The sequence below is a fragment of the Phocoena phocoena genome, chromosome 14, assembly GCF_963924675.1.
Source record: "Phocoena phocoena chromosome 14, mPhoPho1.1, whole genome shotgun sequence".
Taxonomy (NCBI): Eukaryota; Metazoa; Chordata; class Mammalia; order Artiodactyla; family Phocoenidae; genus Phocoena; species Phocoena phocoena.
In genome coordinates this window covers 59,321,201-59,342,068 of record NC_089232.1, presented here as the reverse complement: position 1 = coordinate 59,342,068, position 20,868 = coordinate 59,321,201, and the positions used below count along the sequence as shown (strand labels likewise).

At 46.2% G+C, this 20,868-nt stretch overlaps 1 pseudogene; it reads left to right on the top strand.

Moving 5' to 3' along the window:
- The first annotated feature begins 567 nt into the window (after nt 1-567).
- Nucleotides 568-1,118, top strand: LOC136133901 (large ribosomal subunit protein uL6 pseudogene; annotated as a pseudogene).
- The last annotated feature ends 19,750 nt before the right edge of the window (nt 1,119-20,868 follow it).

The following is a 20,868-nucleotide window of genomic DNA, read 5'->3' as shown; positions in this document are numbered from 1 at the left end:
AGGAGAATCCAGTACTCTGAGAGGCTGTCTGCTTTAATTTACTACTGATAGATAAAAATTGTGCTGCAATGTATTTTGATTTGGAGAAACATATTTAACCATCTTTCTTCAATTTCATATTGATTATCCTAACCGTGGTTATAATGAGGATGGTCAAAGGGCCCATTGGTTTGGGTTCAAGACCACATGAGAATTCTCAGGAAACCGGCATCAAGTAACCACTGGACAGAGTGAGCACCCCTTGGGAATCACAGCCAGGACCACTGACCCCCTTGCCCATCCCAGGAATGCATCTTGGGGGCAGGTCAAGAGCTTCAGCTTCAGATAGATATGGTCACTTGTCTAACCTCAGAGCCACAGTTTCCTGGACCACGAAACAAGAACACCAATGCCTAAAGAGTCTTGGGAGGATTAAATGAGATGTTTACAGGTATGTAAAGCATTAGGCCTCTTCCCAGCAAATGCTGAACCTGTCCCATCTCTCCCTACACAGCTTCACCATGCTTTGTACTTGCTTACCAGGTTTAACCTAAACACACAGCTCTCTTTGCTGCATCTACTGCAAGAATGAAGACCATTCTCAGCAATTAGACTGTCAACATTCCAGAAAATATCGACATCACTCTGAAGGGAAGCACAGCTATTGTGAAGGACCCCAGAGGAGCCCTGCAGAGGGACTTCAGTGACATAAATGTAGAACTCAGTCTCCTTGGAAAGAAAAAGAAGCAGCTCCAGGTTGACAAACAGTAGGGAACTAGAAAGGGACTGGCTATTGTTCGTACTCTGTAGCCATGAACAGAACACAATCAAGGATGCTACCCTGGGCTTTTGTTACAAGGTGAGGTCTGTGTACACTCACTTCCCCATCAACGTTATTTCCAAAATTTCTCAGGAACAAAATATCAATACATCCACAGGGCTCAGATAAGGCCAGGAGTTGCTTGTTCAGTTCTCAAGGTCATAAAGATGAGTTAATTCTTGAAGGAAACAACATTGAACTTGCATAAAATTCAGCTGCATTGATTCAACAAGCCATGGCTGTTAAGAACAAAAATACCAGAAAAATTTTTTATAGCATCTATGTGTCTGAAAAAGGAGCCGTTCAGCAGGCTGATTAATAAGATCTAAGTTGTCCAACTACAGACACAAAAAGATGCCAGATGATTCCTTAGGCCTATCTGTGATATTTTAAGATGAAAGAAAAGCCCTGTATTGAAAAATATTATCTGGATAGATAGATTTGTGCTGCCTGCCAAACCTCAGCTCCGTATTTAATGGTTGATCCTCTTCTTGAAAACAGATTCTTGTTTTTTTTTTTTTTTTTTTTTTTTTTCAGTATGCGGGCCTTTCACTGTTGTGGCCTCTCCCATTGTGGAGCCCAGGCTCCAGATGCGCAGGCTCAGCGGCCATGGCTCACGGGCCCAGCCGCTCTGCAGCATGTGGGATCTTCCTGGACCGGGGCACGAACCCATGTCCCCTGCATCGGCAGGTGGACTCTCAACCACTGCGCCACCAGGGAAGCCCCAGATTCTTTTTTTAGATAAATTATATAAGGTCTCAACATAGCAATGGTTATTGTATTCTTTGTCTTTTAACAAGGAGGACAGGGATGCATGTTGGGGCCCAACATGGACAGTTGTGGGCAAGTGGGCAAACAGGGCCATCAGGCCAGATGAAAAGGCTCAGGGGACCTTTTAATGCCTGAGAACCAAGGCTTCCATCTTGGTCTCTCAAAACTAGCCAGTCAGCCCTTTCCCCAGAAAGGACCTTCTAGCCCTTGTCCTCTAGACAAGGCCTTCTAACCTCTGTCCTCTAGAGGGAAAGAAAGGAAGAAAAATAATGTCTGTTGAGCATCATTTGCTTTTCTTCTTCCTTTCAACTCCTTCCTCAAATGCATCCCTCCCCACTACAAAACGGCCATCAAATCCTGCTAATTCTTCTTTTGAAAGACCACTTCTCTCAGGCTTCCCTGGTGGCACAGTGGTTAGGAATCCAACTGCCAATGCAGGGAACACGGGTTAGAGCCCTGGTCCAGGAAGATTCCCACGTGCCACAGAGCAACTAAGCCCGTGCGCCGCAACTACTGAGCCTGCGCTCTAGAGCCCACAAGACACACCTACTGAAGCCCGCGCTCCAGAGCCCGCGAGCCACAACTACTGAGGCTGCGCTCTAGAGCCCACGAACTACTGAAGCCTGTGTGCCTAGAGCCCATGCTCTGCAACAAGAGAAGCCACCACAGTGAGAAGCCCACGCACCGCAACGAAGAGTAGCCCCCGCTCGCCACAACTAGAGAAAGCCCACACGCAGCAGCGAAGACCCAACTCAGCCAAAAATAAATAAATAAAAATAAAATAAAATTTAAAAAAAAGAAAGACCCTTCTCTCCATCCCCACTTCCATGGCTCTATTTGAGCCTCATCAGAGTTTGCCTTCACTCCCTAACAACCATTCCCTACTCCTCCAGCCCACCCTCACACTGCCTGCCCTAAGTATTTTCCAGGGGACCAGAGGTTGGGGGGAGGGGAGGCTGACCCTGTCATTCCCAAGCTTAGAAGCCTTTACAGATATTCAATTCCTCTCAAGGAAACAAAAGTTTCTTTAGCCCCACATCCCTCTCGAGCGTCATCTGTCACCTCTTATCCCCACCCCACCAGGCACTCAGCACTAAAGCCACATTGCATTTGTCATTTCCTGAGTATGCCAAGCCCAGGCACAACTACATGCCTTCATTCAGGCTGCTGCCTCTGGGACTGGCTCATCAAGTGAATTTTTACCCCAATCCCTTAAGGCGAATGTCATTAACCCATTTCTGCAAACAAGGTGTCACGCAAGATGGGTCCCTCTTACTAGGGTCCAAGACAAATTCCATGACGTCACAGGCATGGGCTAAGGAATACGCTACCTTGGGGATAGGGTAAATGAATCAAGCAAGGATCTACCAAATAAGTGAAAGCTAAGGTCCCTTGGATCTACCCAGCCTCCCACAGAGAGACACACAGGGGCCAGGAAGCTGCAGGGCCCACAATGTGGGTCTGTGTGGCAATGGAGGCTCCCACCCCAACCGCCACTCTTTCTTCACATAGTACAAGTGCCAGAACAAACGACATTGGTGCCAGGCAGTCTGTATTTGCCAGCTGTCTACAGGAGTTGTCTGAAAATGCCAACTGCCCAGATCTTAGGATATGAGACACCAATGTGGGGCATTAGAGACTATCCTGTCAGGAAAAGAAAAGAACCCCTGGGCCCACAGGCTTACTTGAGATGCAGCACCTCCTATAGGGAGAAGGCAAGAACTCCCATCCAGTCCCAGATGGCTCAGTATCCAAGCAACCTAGAGTAAGCACCCACTTTATTTATTTATTTTTAATTAATTTATTTATTTTTGGCTGCGTTGGGTCTTCGTTGCTGCGCGCAGGCTTTCTCTAGTTGTGGCAAGCGGGGGCTACTCTTCGTCGCAGTGCGTGGGCTTCTCACTGCAGTGGCTTCTCTTGTTGCAGAGCACAGGCTCTAGGTGCGCAGGCTTCAGTAGTTGTGGCTCGCAGGCTCTAGAGTGCAGGCTCAGTAGTTGTGGCACATGGGCTCTAGAGCGCAGGCTCAGTAGTTGTGGCGCACGGGCTTAGTTGCTCTGCAGCATGTGGGATCTTCCCGGACCAGGGCTCAAACCCATGTCCTCTGCATTGGCAGGCGGATTCTTAACCACTGTGCCACCAGGGAAGCCGGATCCTAAGAATCTTAATGGAAAAGTTAAGTCTGTTTTTTTTTTCCATATCCTCTATTTTGGGGAGAATAGGTATTCTCCAAAAACCATTTTCTAAAAATCCAGATTTGCTGATCTGTTTATAATCTTGGTGGGGTTTTTTTCCCCCATTTTAACTTTATCTTCTTCGTCATCATCATCACTCTCCAAATCACTTAAGTTCCCCCCACCTGAACACCTACTACATAGAGAGTGCTGTTTTGAAAAGTCATCTTTCCTTTAATAGATAACTGCACAGAACAGCAAGGAGGCGCTTGGGGGAGGTGGAGTATTTTGCTAGTCATGGAATTTGGAGAGCAAGCTTGCGTTTGGGAATTCAACAGTCAGCAAAGGTGCCAGTCCTTTTTATGGAGACCTGTCAGTCCTCCGTTGACTGTAAGAGTACACTCCTGATCTGCCTGCAGTTTTCATTTGATGACTTTGACCTTTCCAACAGAGTGTGTTACCGTGGCAAGCTTCCCATTGGTTCAATGAGCCTCATTTGGAATCATATGAGTAATTATGTCTTTTCTGGCTTCCCACTCAATTCTAATTAGTGTACTCTACCTAACCAGAGCCAGCAGGAGCTGCCTCAAACTCTCTGCATCCCTTTCTACTGGATCTATGAAGCTCATTTGACTAGACAGTAAATGCTAATTGCTGAAAGTAGCCCTGGAAGTGTCTGCAGGCTCAGAATCCCTCCCCCCACTTCCTACCCTCTCCCTCACCCCCTCCAATCTTTCTTCTTCCTTGTCAATTTATGTGATGATAACACCTTGATCTGGAATCATTTTTCTAATCTTTTAATCTTTTCAGTTAGTGTCACACCCTTGAGCCCATCTAAGAAAGGCTTTAGGGATAGGGTGGCAGGCGGGTGGGGGAGCCTGGAGGGCAGGGAGCTGTGGGGCTGGCCTAAGAGCACAGGCAGAAGACTGAGAACGTCTCCAAGGAAGGCAGCCTACTCAGGCTGTGAGGGAAGAGACGACAGAGCCCAGGTGAGCCTTTCTCCAAGTGGAAATGACCAAGGTTTGACCAAGGGATGAACAGCTTTGATGAAGGTCACTCCAAAGCCAGTGGCAGGTATTTGCCTAAAACCGTGCTTTCTCCCTTCCTACATCTTCTCACTAGATTAGTGCTTCTCAAAACGTTTTAGCAACAGGATCTTCACCTGAAATAAAATTTAGGCAGAATCCACCATTTAAAGCAGACAGAAGTTCAGAATGGCTATCATCAAAAAATTTACAAATAACAAATGTTGGTAAGGATGTGGAGAAAAGGGAATTCATACGCTGTTGGTGGGAATGTAAATTGGTGCAGCCACTTTAGGGAACAGTATGGAGGTTGCTCAAAAAGCTAAAAATTGAAATACCATGTGACCCAGCAATTCCGCTCCTGGGTATATATCCGAGAAAAACAAAAACAGTAGTTTGAAAAGATACATGCAAAAAAACAGAAAAGAAAAGATACATGCATCCTGGGGCTTCTCTGGTGGCTCAGTGGTTGAGAATCCGCCTGCCAATGCAGGGGACACGGGTTCGATCCCTGGTCCAGGAAGATCCCACATGCCACGGAGCAACCAAGCCCGCACACCACAACTACTGAGCCTGTGCTCTAGAGCCCGTGAGCCACAACTACTGAGCCCATATGCCACAACTATTGAAGCCCGTGTGCCTAGGGCCCGTGCTCCACAATGAGAGAAGCCACCACAATAAGAAGCCTGCACACAGCAACAAAGAGTAGCCCCCGCTCACCGCAACTAGAGAAAGCCCGCACACAGCAACGAAGACCCAACACAGCCAAAAATAAATAAATTAAAAAAAAAAAGATACATGCAGCCCAATGTTCACAGCAGCACTATTTACAATAGCCAAGACATGGAAGCAACCCAAGTGCCCATCAACAGATGACTGGATTAAGAAGATGTGTGTGTATATATATATATATATATACCCCATATTATATATAATTATTATATATTATATAATATTGTTATATAATAATAATATATTATTATATATAATATATATAATAGTAGTTAATACATAGATTAATATATATAGGTATATATAAAATATATATAGGTATAGGAATATAATAGATATAAGTATAATATATATATATAAAATATACCTATATATATATTTATATATTAACTACTTGGCCACAAAAAAGAATGAAATTCTGCCATTTACAGCAACATGGATGGACCTAGAGAATAATATGCTTAGTGAAATAAGTTAGAGAAAGGCAAATACTGTATGATATCACTTATACGTGGAATCTAAAAAATAATATAAATGAATGTATATGCAAAACAGAAACAGACTCACAGACATAAAAAACAAATTTGTGATTATCAAAGGGGAGAGGGAAGGGGGGAGGGACAAATTCAGGATATGGGATTAACGGATACAAACTACTATGTATAAAATAGGCGGAAGACTGAGAACATTTCTGAGGAAGGTGGCCTGCCCAGACCATGCCCCTGACCTTGCAGCCCTTTCCCCACCCTCTGTCCTTGCAATACCCCCAGCAAACACGCTGGGAAGAGTGTTAGGGAACCACTGGTACTCTCGACCAGCAGCCTCCTTTAGGCAGAAGGACACTGTAATCCTAGCCTTTCCCACCTCTACTCTCCCTTTCCCCAGCCAGACAGGAGGACAGATGCTTCCAAGTAAATGAGCTGAAATTCAAGTAAGAGAAATTCCTGGGGGCTGTTTACTTGGTGTTCCATGCCTCACATGTTCTAGTGTGGCCTCTGGCTGCATTATCCCTCTGGGGGGTGGGGCAGGGCAGGCGGCCGACAGTGCCAGGAAGCCTGGGCAGCATTGGGTGGCAGTGCCTCTGGATCGAAGATACGTGGTGTCTGATACCCGCCCACCTGCCTGATGCTTCCCACGTCTCTTCCTCCAGCAGACAGATTCCTGGCTTCTGTTGTGTGGGGTTTCCTCATGCCTTCTCACCCCTTCTGTACCAAGTCTGCCCCAAATCACACGGCAGGGATTTGTGGGGGAAGAGAAGGTATGGAAATGTTAGGACAAGGACAGTCTTGCTTTTATTTCTTTTTAACTGCTGGGCAGCACTTAGCGAGCATTCAGTGGAGCAGATGGAAGACCCCTCCTTGGCCTCTCCTGGAGGCAGCAGAAGGTGTGCTGGACCTGGAGTCGGGAGCCGGGCTCTGCTTCCAGCTCTGCTATGAACAGTCCCAGTGGTCCTGAGCAAATGTCTTGACTCACTAAACTTGGCCTTTCAATAAAATTAAAAGTTGGTTTCTAAAAAAAAAAAAAAAAAAATAAAGTTGGTTTCTAAGGTCTCTTCTAGCTCTAGCATCGCATTTAACAGGCCACCAATGGTTACTGCCTGGCGAGCCCTTAGTCCTGCCCTGAGGAAAGGGGTCCAGGAGGCTCTTTTGGTGAAGTTATTTTGGACAGTGTCCTGCCTGGGACCAGCTGGAAGACAGAAGATGCCCAGACCAAAAGCAATCCACACACTGCACCAAGTGAGGCTGCCACCAGGGAGGTGGTCCGTCCAAAAGGGACACTCCTTATTGATGGTGACCAGATCCTCTGGTCCTCCTGTGTCAGGGGTTGAATATGAGGGTCTCACAGAGAGCATGTCGGAGTGACCACAGGAAGACAGGGTGCTCTCAACAAGGACAGGCCACTGTTCCACTTCTCCAAGGCACTCCCATGGCCAGAGCTGGCAGCACCGGCACAAGGCACAGCTGTGCCACTGTTGAGATGCTTTCCAGGGCTCCGTACTTCCTCTTGTGGCCTTGTAGTCAACATCCATCACCTGAGGAGAGCCAGGCCTCCGTGTCTTGTCCTTGCAACCCTAAGCACCTTGAGAAATTATTCCATTCTATTCTATAAGCGGGTCATGATGGGTAAGGCCTGGGTCATAAATCACCTGACACCTTGAGTTCCGTTTGGTGCATGACTTGTTCCTAATCCAACACGCCGGATTAACTCCTTGTGGGTCAACGGAGCCAACGTTCCTTCAACTTCAGGAGCCCTGAATAGTTTATTACTAACTAGTAAGGCGATGTTGCCAAAGGTGCTCGACCTCTGTCTGTCTCCTCAGCATCTGATGGGGACAATATTATTCAATCCGCCCACCTCCTAGGGCTGTTGTAGAAAGAAATCAAGTGTGATCAAGTATGTGAACCTACTTAGGCATAAACAACTGTGAGATAAATACCTGTCCTTAATACCCAAACAGTGAAGGGCGTGGGACGGCAGGATGTGAACATTAAGAGCACTGGCTCTGGAGTCAGACTTGATTGGGGTCAGATCATGGCTCTGGCACTTCCTGCACAGGTGACCTCAAACAAGTGACTCAGCCTCTCTGTGCCTCAGTTTCCTCATCTGTAAAATGGGGATGATAATAATAGCAACTGTTTTACAGGGTTGTTAATGAAGCTGATGCATGTCGAGTGTTTAGAACAGTGCCTAGCATAGAGTAAATGCTCAATAAGTGTTTATTATTATTAACAGCAACATGTTCACCTGGCCGGAAGCACATCGTGCGGGCTCCCACAGCCTTCCTGAGCACATGGGAATGAAGAAGCCCTTATGGGGTCCTTGGGAAAAGAAGCTGGGTGGGTCCTCCTCCCTCAGAGGCGGGGCCTGGCCCTCCTTCCGCTGCACGTGCACTGTGGGGCCTCATCAGCCCCATCCTGCCCGAGAGCCTTAGTCTCCCCCGGAAGAGAAAGGCCACTGTAACGACCTGTCGCCCAATCATCTGGGCTGCTTCGTTTGCAGGGTCCCAGAAGAGCCCCTTACTCCACGACTTCCCGGGTGTGCCCCCGACTGTAGTGGGTGGAGCACGAGCACATACGTGTCACGGAATTAGGACGAGAAACAACTCTTTTCCCTAAAGAGCTCCCCGGGAAAAGTACAGAGAATCGTCTTTACCCTAAACACCTTTAAAGAAGGGATTGCCCAGCTTTTCCTCTGCCTTTCATTTTCCTGGCTGGGGACAAAGAAACCCCCTACCTTGAGTTCAAAGGCAGGTGGACCTTTTAAAAAAGGAGTTGAATTTCCAAAACGCAGCCTGTTCTTCTCTGCAGAGCTCTTTACTGGGAGCAGCAGTCCTTGACCCCCTTGGTGGGCCGGGAGCAGGGAAGGCAGGCACCCAGCCTGAGTGACTTCACTCTGCTAATTCCAAGGGAGCAACGTGAGCAAATGAGCCCCAAACCCTGGGGGCCTGGCCCAAGCTGACCACTCCGGGGAGCAAAGGGCTGGGGGTCTCCCACACACCACTCAGTGTTTCTGCAGTGGTGCTAATGTAAACTGCCCAGAGACAACCATCCGGTGACCCTGAGAAGGGTCTCCTCTGGAGCAGAGAGACTGGAGAGGAAGAGGGTCCCACTGCATTTTGAGCGGCTCTTGTGTGTCGGGTTAGCCACCGGCTGGATTGCCACACTGGCCACAGCGTCTGTCAGTGACAGTCTTCTTGTACAGCCAGATGACATCTTTGGCTCTGAGTCTGGATTTCCTAAACCCCAGATGTGAGCCGTGAATGGCATGCAGCAGTGACCAGTTCTTGGGATTTGCTCAGATGCCACGAAAGCCTTTGTCCTTGAATCAGATCCCAAGCTAAACCGTGGACTCTGCCGGCCTGGCTTCCACAGCCGCTTCATGAGTCAGTCCTAGCAATGGAGCAGTGTGATCAGAGGGAAGAAACAGCAGAGTTGCATTCTGGAGCTTCACCAAGGATGCCAACACACAATCCCAGCAAAGCTCTGGGTTAGAAAATAAGGACTGAGAGTTGCTGTGTTGTGACCCAGCTGCACAGGCCCTGACCTCTGACTGTTGTCATCTTCCTCCAGGAGAGAATTACTCTCTTTACGTAAGTAAGGGGCGTAGGCACTGAGGTTTTCTCTGTGCAGGTCAAAAACCTTTTGCAGATTTTACCTTTTCTAACCTCAAAAGTTTTTTTTTTTTTTTTTTTGCGGTACGCGGGCCTCTCACTGTTGCGGAGCACAGGCTCCGGACGCGCAGGCTCAGCCGCTCTGCGGCATGTGGGATCTTCCCAGACCGGGGCACGAACCCGTGTCCCCTGCATCGGCAGGCAGACTCTCAACCACTGTGCCACCAGGGAAGCCCTCAAAAGTATTTTTTTAATTTCAATATTTTCTGAGGCAAAGTCTATGTGAGGTATGATATTATTATTATGAATCCCACCATACAGCTAAGCTAAGGCCCACGGAATCACCGGAGCGTAATTCATTCTCTCCTTCAGCAAATATTTGAATCAGCCTAAGACTAAAACAGTCTGCGAAGCGATGTGTAAGTTTCTCTCACTAAAACACCGCCTGTAGTCACAAGATTTGATGGTTTGGTGGTAGCGGTTAGAACCCGATTAAGACCTTTAGAGACCACAAATACAGAACCGACTAAGAAATCTCACCCTAAATAAAAACAGCACTAAATTGCATTTTTTTTTTTTAAGTGCAAAGGGTCAGAAACAAGGCTCTGATTTTCCCCACAATGAATATTTCACTAGCAAAACATCTCCGTCCCTCCACCCTCCTCCCTCCACCAAATTTTTAATCTGGCCTAGCGGGGTGGGGGGAGGGAGGGGTTGCATTTGTGCAGTGAAGTTATTGCCTAGAAAGTGAGAGATCATCCTCAGGAGAGAGAGGGAGAAAGAGACTTCTTTACACTGCAAAGTCGTCTAAAGTAGGCCATGGCATTTGCGAGCCCGCTCACTTGGGAGAGGGATGAGAATTCTCCGGAGGAGCTGAGCTTGAGGCTGTAATCTTGGAATGGGGAAGAGACGGCAGAGTCCAACTCAGGAAGTCTCGTGAAAGGGAACTGAGGCTGTTCCAGCCTCTGGGAGAACGATACTGGAGTGCGATCAAAGGGTAGACATGGAACCCAAGCAGAAAACTACCTTGAATCATCCAGGAAATTAAGGACAAAAGCAATAACTCAGTTTCCACAGAGAAGCGTGTGTTATGTTCTTGGAAAAACAAGGGGGAGAAACATTGGCATTTAAGGTCAACTTTAGAAGATACTAGACTCAGAAGTCAGGGCTAGGGGAGTAGAGAAGAGCAGGAGACTAGAAAGGTTTGGAAGTAACAGTAGTATTTTTGGTTAGTATAATCTGAGCCTTCTAACCTCCAAATCCCACAGGCTTAAACGTACTGTCCCCTGAGATTTGTCCTCACTTGGCTGTGCACCAGGAGGCTGGATACATAGACGCCATGTGGGAGGGACATCGTGGGAGCCAAGAGGGGGAAGGCTGTGAATCCCAGGGTACCCGCTTTGGAAAAGCCATTTCTCCTCCACCTTGGATAGCTCTGGAAGAGCATGAACTACCATACAAGGGGCAATGAGAAGTGTCCAGAGGCCTTCTATTTGCAAGTGCCCTGAGGCCAGGTTTTCACCCAGTACCCTTTTGTGTATGTTTATTTGTTGGTTTAATTTCTCTCTAAACGAGTTTCTTTAGCTGTTAAAGAAAACAGTGGTTCTGAAAGCAGGGGCCCTTGGACCAGCAGCAACAGCATCTCCTGGGAACTTGTTCGAACTACAGATGCTCTACCTGCCCCCAGACCTAGAGCAGCAGAAACTTTAGGGGTGGGGCCAGCAACCAGTTCCAGTGAGGCTGATGCCAGCTTGTTTGAGAATCACTCCTCAGCAGAATGCAGGCCTACTGAGCTATAAAAGTCTTAAATAGTTCACCTTTTCACTACTTATCGATCTCTGTGTGGCTTTTGTATTTAAACTTTCAATGACATGTAGCTCCATGTTTCCAGGGTTATTATGTACATTGTTCAACTACTTTAACCTTGGGGGTGAACAGGAGGTACATAGGCCAAATTTGTAATTGGATCCACTGGACCTGCTTGCTTTTCTAGACTGGGGGAAGTGCAGCAATGTAAACAAAGAGCTGTGGCTGCATTTGGCTTCCCCTGAGCTGTCTGGATTGGCCAGGCAACTGAGAAGTGTCCTTAGGACCTGCACCAGCTGGTTCTTCCCTTTGGAAACCAGAGCTCAGAGGGCGGCACATGACAGGCGAGTAACAGCTGAGATCACTCACGGGCTTCCCCAGTTCCTTTTCATTTTCAGGTTCATTTATCCTAGCATTCCTCAACACCCCACCCACCGGGGGAAAATGGAATTTTATAGCCCTGGAGACTCAGTTCCACCCTCACCCTTCAGCCCCTCTCCCCTCCCTCCCTCCAGCCACACGTTCAGTCTGGCTCTCTCTGTGTGGGTTCTGGGCCTGCCAGAACATTCCAAGACAGAGGCGATTTCTTCCTGCCTGGCTCACATTGCCAAGAAAGATAGGTGAGGCCAAAGACAGGTATCTGTCAGGGAGGCCGAGATGTGTGATCCCTGCAGCCTCTGGCACGGGGAGAGGAAGAGACGACAGGCTTTCGTGTGATGCCTGGAGCCAGCTAATCAGGAGGGCTGTTATGTAAGGAAAGCATGTGGGTTTGAGCGCAGCTATTCACCTGTGGCTAATTAGTGCCTGCCTGTCAGCTGTGCAAGCTCACCTAGCTGTCAGATGCAGACACAGATGCAGTCGAGAAGGATGGGTTCAGTTCAGCAAAAACATTTATTGAATCGTGTACTCTGTTAGGTGCTGGGGATACCGAAATAAATAAACCAGGGTCCGTGCTCACAAGGAGCTCGTGGTCAAGAAGAGGGACACAGGCCAGTAAACAGTCATCCACGATCCACGTGAGACTAAAATGAAACTATCTCCCGTGGACAAAACATCCTGCAGAAGTGCTTTGAAAGTTGAGTCAGGCAGGCCTGGTGGTATTTTCCAGAAGGGTGTTCCAGGCAGAGAAAACAGCACGTACAAAAGCTAGGGAGCGGGGCTGAGGTACTCTAAGTCTGAAACAGTCAAATTAAGCTCAGGTTCAAATGCCAGGAGCAGAGTCAGGAAGGTGGCCTCCTTCTAACAGGACCAAAATCTGAGCAGGAGAACCAGAGAGAAGAGGCAGGGCACGCTGCTGCCAGGCAGACTCTGTGTGCAGACCCTGATGTCCCCAGGCAGGAAATGTGGAGCCGGTCTGCATGAAGGAAGAGTGGGAGCTGGAGCCCAGGGACTTTTTTTTTTTTTTTTGCTGTTCGCGGGCCCCTCACTGCTGTGGCCTCTCCCGTTGCGGAGCACAGGCTCCGGACGTGCAGGCTCGGCGGCCATGGCTCACGGGCCCAGCTGCTACGTAGCATGTGGGATCTTCCCGGACCAGGGCATGAACCCGTGTGCCCTGCACCGGCAGGCGGACTCTCAACCACTGCGCCACCAGGGAAGCCCCCCAGGGACATTTTAAAGCCCCTTATGTGTCTGGGAGGCTAAGAACCAGGATAAAAGGGAGAATCCAGGAGTGCAGAACCGAAATCTGTCCATTTGTACACATGAGGAGGTTTTGTAAGAGCCCTGGGGGCAAAGAGGATACAAGAACAGAAATGTTTACAGAACAAAAAATTCTCTGGAGGTGTGTTCTGTTCTGTGTCTCTACCTATAAAGAGATTTTTCCCTCCAACGTGGGGCTCTGTCCTCAGCTCTCTCCCCAGTGTCACTCTGTGGGTTATCTCATGTGACCCAGGACTTCAGTTACCAAGGACAACCTCGGTCTCCAGGCCAGTTTCTCTCCTGGCAGACAACTGCTTACTGGACATATTCACCTTGACACTCGTGGACACTCAAACTTAACGTTGTAATGTGTCCAAAAGTGGGTATCTCGTCACCATCCCTCTTCCCCCAAGCCCTCTCCAGCGGACCCTAGCTCAGGGTATGGGACTTCAATTCACCTTAATGCCTGACCCAGAAATCCCATGGGGCCTTTCTCTCCCCTCCTCTCTCTAATCAAATTATTTACTAAATCATTCTTGAACCTATTCACCTTATATTAGTTGATAGTTTCCTATGGCTGCTGTAACAAATTACTACAAGCTTAGTGCCTTAATATAATACGAATTTGGGGCTTCCCTGGTGGCGCAGTGGTTGAGAGTCCGCCTGCCGATGCAGGCGACACGGGTTCGTGCCCTGGCCCGGGAAGATCCCACATGCCGCGGAGCGGCTGGGCCCGTGAGCCATGGCCGCTGAGCCTGCGTGTCCGGAGCCTGTGCTCTGCAACGGGAGAGGCCACAACGGTGAGAGGCCCGCGTACCGCAAAAAAATAACACAAATTTATTATCTTGCAGTTCTGGAGGTTAGAAGTCCGAAAATGGGTTTCACTGAGCTAAAATCAATGTGTCAGCAGGGCTGTGTTCCTTCTAGAGGCTTTAGGGGGGAGTCAATTCCCTTGATATTTCCCAGTTGCCTGCATTCCTTGGCTCTTCGCCCCTTTTTCATCCTGGAAGCCAGCAGCACAGCATCTTCAACTCTCTCTGACTTTGACCACATGCTTTCTTCTACCTTTTTATGATTCTTTTGATTACCCTGGGCCCACCCAGATGATCCAGGATAATCTTCCCATCTCAAAATCCTGAATGTAATCACATCTGCAAAGTCCCTTTTGCCTTGTAAGGTGACACAGGTTCTGGGCATTAGGAAATGGACCTCTGTGGGCCGTTACTCTGCCTACCACACACCTCTTCCTTTCCCAACAGCACTGCACCAGCATCTCTCATCTGGCCCCAGTAGGTACCAGCACCCTGCTCTTATCCAGCCCAGCCCTTATCTCATCCTTTCATAACTGCCTGTTCGCAGGCCTACCTTCTCCTCTGAGCTTTAGCTGCCTTGAGGACAAGATCAGTATCTTGTTCCATGTTGTCGCCCAGGTACCTCATAAGGCTCAATGAACATTTTCTGAATAGGATTTTTAAAAATAAAATAATGGGAATTCCCTGGTGGTCCAGTGGTTAGGACTCCACACTTTCACTGCCAAGGGCACGGGTTCGATCCCTGGTAGAGGAACTAAGATCCCACAAGCAGCACAGTGCAGCCAAAAATAAAATTTTTAAATTAAAAATAATAAAATAACTCTCCCTCTGATTGAAAACTCTTTGAGCCTCAGACCTGCTCTGGTTTGCTTTCTTAGTGCTTACTACCTATTGTGGACAAAGGCAGCAGAGGGACACTTTCCTAGTGGAAGGGAGGGGCCAGTGCCCAGCTCAGGGCTTGTCAGTCCCAGGTCAGGAAGGCAACTGGGGACAAGGCCCTGGCAGAGAGGTCTGGGAGGTTTTCCAAAGCTGGCATCCAGAAGAGAGGTTTCCCCTCTCAGGTCACATCGGTGAGGCTGGACACTGTTGTCTGTAATTTCATCACTGGCCGGAGCCAGATTCCTGAGACATAACAGGAATTCCAGGACAGCACACAAGAGGCGGCAGCTGGACTGTCAGCCTCAGGCTAGAGGAAGGCGGATCCAGCGAGGTAGCTCCCCAGCCCTCCCACTCCTGCCCCACGAAAACCCCCTCCTCACCCCTCTCCCCTCCCTTGTACTTCTGAATGCCAGGCCCACTCAAGGCAGACATTTGAGAGAGTACCTCCAAACTTCTAGCAACTTCAACAGCTGCTGGGACTGATGAGAAAAAAACTTTGTTAACAAATGACACTTTTCCGTCTGCTTTTAATAGATGAAAGATTTACAAAATCAGAATTAGCCTCCTTCAGCAGTTAGTGTGGCCGAGACAAATCACATCAAAAGTACTTGTCAACTTACTTCCTGTAGACTAGGGGATAAACAAGTCTCTCTCCCTCTCTTTTTTTTTTAACTTTTCAAAAGAAATAAAGTATACATTATTAGGACTTTTCACAGCCGAAAGTCAGTTTTTCACTTCCATTCCATGTGGAAATTTTTGCTGTATGATATTCCATAGCATATTTGCTGTATGATATTTCATAACATACCTGTTTCATAATGTATTCATCCATTTTTCTCTTGCTGGACATTTAGATTGTTCTAGGTTCTTTTCCTCTTTCAAATAATTCTGCAATGTAGTCTTCTGTGTGTCTCCTTATACACATGTGGGGAAGTCTCTAAAGATGGGTAAGTACTTCCTCGTCTTTTATAAATTTACCTATTGTTTATTTGGCTGCTTTGAGTTTTCGTTGCTATGCCCTGGCTTTCTCTAGTTGCAGCGAGTGGGGGCTACTCTTCGTTGCGGTGCACGGGCTTCTCATTGCGGTGGCTTCTATTGTTGTGGAGCACGGGCTCTAGAGCACACACACAGTAGCTGTGGTGCACCGGTTTAGTTGTTCTGCAGCATGTGGGAGCTTCCCGGACCAGGGATCGAACCCATGTCCCCTGCATTGGCAGGCGGATTCTTAACCACTGTGTCACTAGAGAAGTCCCCTCATCTTTACTAAATGAGTAACTACTAAACTGTCCAAAGTGGTTGCATGAATTCACCCTCCCACCAACAGCACACATGTTCCTGTTGCCCCACATCTTACCCAATACTTCAGCAAATGTTTTGCGGTTTTTTTGTTTGTTTTGGGTTTTTTGTTTTTTTTGTTGTTGTTGTTCTTTTCGGTTTTTACCAATCTTATGGGTATGAAATGGTATCTGGTTTCCTGTAATTTACATTTCCCCGACTACTAGTGAGATCAGCCATCTTTTCGTGTATTCATTGGCTTCTTAGATTTCTTCTGTGGCTTGCCTGTTTGTATCTTTTGCCTAATTTTCTATTGAGTTATTCATCTCATCAATCTGTAGTTTGTTTGTTTTTACATATACATTCTGGATACTAGTCCTCTCTTATTTATAAGCTATGTCTGTTCAGGTCCTCCAAGAAGCAGACACCAAGAGGAAACTGGAAGTACAAGACAATTATTGGGGGTCAATGCTTCTGAAGGGTAATGGGATAAGGAACAGGAGTGGTTGGGAAGAATCTTCAGACGCCAATGCAGCTCTTGATACCTGTGATGGGAGCAAAGAGAGGAGGATTGAGTAGGAAGGGCCTTCTTCTGTAGGCAGTTCTGAAAGGTCTCAGCCAGGCTAATGGGGAGTCCCAGAAGAAAGTATGCCTTTTAAAGGAGACCAACACTGGGCAGGAATGGCTCAACTTAGCTTCTCCCACCATGCTCAGTCACTGGCAGGGACCGGGCCAGGGAGAGCATGGCCTTGGCTTGAACACTGGTGGATCTTAAAGGCATGGCATCTACTGGCTGTCAGCCAATCACACACCTGGCAGGTGTTTCTCTCATGAAGGAAGACCAAGCAGTACACCCCTTATGGCTGCCCCACTGCCAACTTCTTCTCTCAGTTTGTCTTTGTCTATTTTTTATTTTTCCCATATGGCCTCTTCTTTTGTTTTTAATTTTATTTATTTTTTTATACAGCAGGTTCTTATTAGTTATCTATTTTATACATATTAGTGTATATATGTCAATCCCAATCGCCCAATTCATCCCACCACCACCCACCCCCCCAGCCACTTTCCCCCACTTGGTGTCCATACGTTTGTTCTCTACATCTGTGTCTCTTATTTCTGCCCTGCAAACCGGTTCATCTGTACCATTTTTCTAGCTTCCACATATATGCGTTAATATACGATATTTATTTTTCTCTTTCTGACTTATTTCACTCTGTATGACAGTCTCTAGACCAACCAAGTCTCTACAAATGACCCAATTTCATTCCTTTTTATGGCTGAGTAATATTCCATTGTATACATGTACCATATCTTCTTTATCCATTCATCTGTCGATGGGCACTTAGACTGCTTCCATGACCTGGCTATTGTAAATAGTGCTGCAATGAACATTGGGGTGCGTGTGTCTTTCTTTTTTTTTTACTGTTTCATGATTTATTCCAAAGAATAACATCTGTTTTCTCATTTCAAATATTGGGGGTTTAATATTAAAGAAAAGAAAACAAAAGCAAAATGGAGACACATGTCCCTTTGCTGACCACATCCAGAATTGCAGCTCTAAAAATCTCCGAAGGGGATTCAGCCAGAGGGCTGGGAGGGAGGAAGGGACCTGGGCTTGATGGGACCAGACAGAGCCTTGTGGAAGTTTCCACCCACTGGCAGAAGTCCCCTGTATCCATCACTTTTTGGCATCTGTAAGCGTGTGTCTTTTTGAATTACGGTTTTCTCTGGGTATATGCCCAGTAGTGGGATTGCTGGGTCATATGGTAATTCTATTTTTAGTTTTTTATTTTATTTATTTATTTATTTATTTTTTGCGGTACGCGGGCCTCTCACTGTTGTGGCCTCTCCCGTTGCGAAGCACAGGCTCAGCGGCCATGGCTCACGGGCCCAGCTGCTCCACGGCATGTGAGATCTTCCCGGACCGGGGCACGAACCCGCGTCCCCTGCATCGGCAGGCGGACTCTCAACCACTGCGCCACCAGGGAAGCCTATTTTTAGGTTTTTTTTTTTTTTTTTTTTTTTTTTTTTTTTTTTTTTTTATGCGTTACGCGGGCCTCTCACTGTTGTGGCCTCTCCCGTTGCGGAGGACAGGCTCCGGACGCGCAGGCCCAGCGGCCATGGCTCACGGGCCCAGCCGCTCCGCGGCATGCGGGATCCTCCCAGACCGGGGCACGAACCCGTGTCCCCTGCATCGGCAGGCGGACTCTCAACCACTGCGCCACCAGGGAAGCCCCTATTTTTAGGTTTTTAAAGGAACCTCCATACTGTTCTCCATAGTGGCTGTATCAATTTACATTCCCACCAACAGTGCAAGAGGGTTCCCTTTTCTCCACACCCTCTCCAGCATTTGTTGTTTGTAGATTTTCTGATGATGCCCATTCTAACTGGTGTGAGGTGATATACCTCACTGTAGTTTTGATTTGCATTTCTCTAATTATTAGTGATGTTGAGCAGCTTTTCATGTGCTTCTTGGCCATCTGTATGTCTTCTTTGGAAAAAAGTCTATTTAGGTCTTCTGCCCATTTTTTGTTCTGCCCATTTTTTGATTGGGTTGTTTGCTTTTTTAATATTGAGCTGCATGAGTTGTTTATATATTTTGGAGATTAATCCTTTGTCCGTTGATTCGTTTGCAAATATTTTCTCCCACTCTGAGGGCTGTCTTTTCGTCTTGTTTGTAGTTTCCTTTGCTTTGCAAAAGCTTTTAAGTTTCATTAGGTCCCATTTATTTACTTTTGTTTTGATTTCCATTACTCTAGGAGGTGGATCACAAAAGATCTTGCTGTGATTTATGTCAAAGCGTGTTCTTCCTATGTTTTCCTCTAAGAGTTTTATAGTGTCCGGTCTTACATTTAGGTCTCTAATCCATTTTGAGTTTATTTTTATGTATGGTGTTAGGGAGTGTTCTCATTTCATTCTTTTACATGTAGCTGTCCAGTTTTCCCAGCACCACTTATTGAAGAGACTGCCTTTTCTCCATTGTATATCCTTGCCTCTTTTGTCATAGATTAGTTGACCATAGGTGTGTGGGTTTATCTCTGGGCTTTCTATCCTGTTCCATTGATCTATATTTCTGTTTTTGTCCCAGTACCATATTGTCTTGATTACTGTAGCTTTGTAATATAGTCTGAAGTCAGGGAGTCTGATTGCTCCAGCTCCGGTTTTTTCCCTCAAGACTGCTTTGGCTATTTGGGGTCTTTTGTGTCTCCATACAAATTTAAGATTTTTTGTTCTACTTCTGTAAAAAATGCCAATGGTAACTTGATAGGGATTGCATTGAATCTGTAGATTGTTTTGGGTAGTACAGTCATTTTCACAATATTGATTCTTCCAATCCAAGAACATGGTATATCTCTCCATCTGCTTGTCTCATCTTTGATTTCTTTCATCAGTGTCTTATAGTTTTCTGAGTACAGGTCTTTTACCTCCTTAGGTAGGTTTATTCCTAGGTATTTTATTCTTTTTGTTGCAATGGTGAGTGGGATTGTTTCCTTAATTTCTCTTTCTGATCTTTCATTGTTAGTGTATAGGAATGCAAGAGATTTCTGTGCAGTAATTTTGTATCCTGCTACTTTACCAAAATCATTGATTAGCTCTGGTAGTTTTCTGGTGGCATCTTTAGGATTCTCTATGTAGAGTATCATGTTATCTGCAAACAGTGACAGTTTTACTTCTTCTTTTCCAGTATGTATTTCTTTTTCTTCTCTGATTGCCGTGGCTAGGACTTCCAAAACTATGCTGAATAATACTGGCAAGAGTGGACATCCTTGTCTTGTTCCTGATCTTAGAGGAAATGCTTTCAGTTTTTCACCATTGAGAATGATGTTTGCTGGGCGTTTGTCGTAGATGGCCTTTATTATGTTGAGGTAGGTTCCCTCTATGCCCACTTTCTGAAGAGTTTTTATCATAAATGGGTGTTGAATTTTGTCAAAAGCTTTTTCTGAATCTATTGAGATGATCCTATGGGTTTTCTTCTTCAATTTGCTAATATGGTGTATCACATTGATTGATTTGTGTATACTGAAGACTCCTTGCATCCCTGGAATAAATCCCACTTGATCATACTGTATGATCATTTTAATGTGTTGTTGGATTCTGTTTGCTAGTATTTTGTTGAGGATTTTTGCATTTATATTCATCAGTGATATTGGTCTGTAATTTTCTTTTTTTGTAGTATCTTTGTCTGGTTTTGGTATCAGGGTGATAGTGGCCTCATAGAATGAGTTTGGGGGTGTTCCTTCCTCTGCAATTTTTTGGACGAGTTTGAGAAGGATGGGTTTTAGCTCTTGTATAAATGTGTGATAGAATTCACCTGTGAAGCCATCTGGTCCTGGACTTTGTCTGTCGGAAGATTTTTAATCACAGTTTCAATTTAATTACTTGTGATTGGTCTGTTCATATTTTCTATTTCTTCCTGGTTCAGTCTTGGAAAGTTATACCTTTCTAAGAATTTGTCCATTTCTTCCAGGTTGTCCATTTTATTGGCATGGAGTTGCTTGTAGTAGTCTCTTATGGTGTTTTGTATTTCTGCGGTATCCGTTGTAACTTCTCCTTTTTCATTTCTAATTTTATTGATTTGAGTCCTCTCCCTCTTTTCCTTGATGAGTCTGGCTAAAGGTTTATCAATTTTGTTTATCTTCTCAAAGAACCAGCTTTTAGTTTTGTTGACCTTTGCTATTGTTTTCTTTGTTTCTATTCCATTTATTTCTGCTCTGATCTTTATGATTTCGTTCCGTCTACTAACTTTGCATTTTGTTTGTTCTCCTTTCTCTAGTTCCTTTAAGTGTGAGGTTAGATGATTTATTTGAGATTTTTCTTGTTTCTTGAGGTAGGATTGTATTGTTATAAA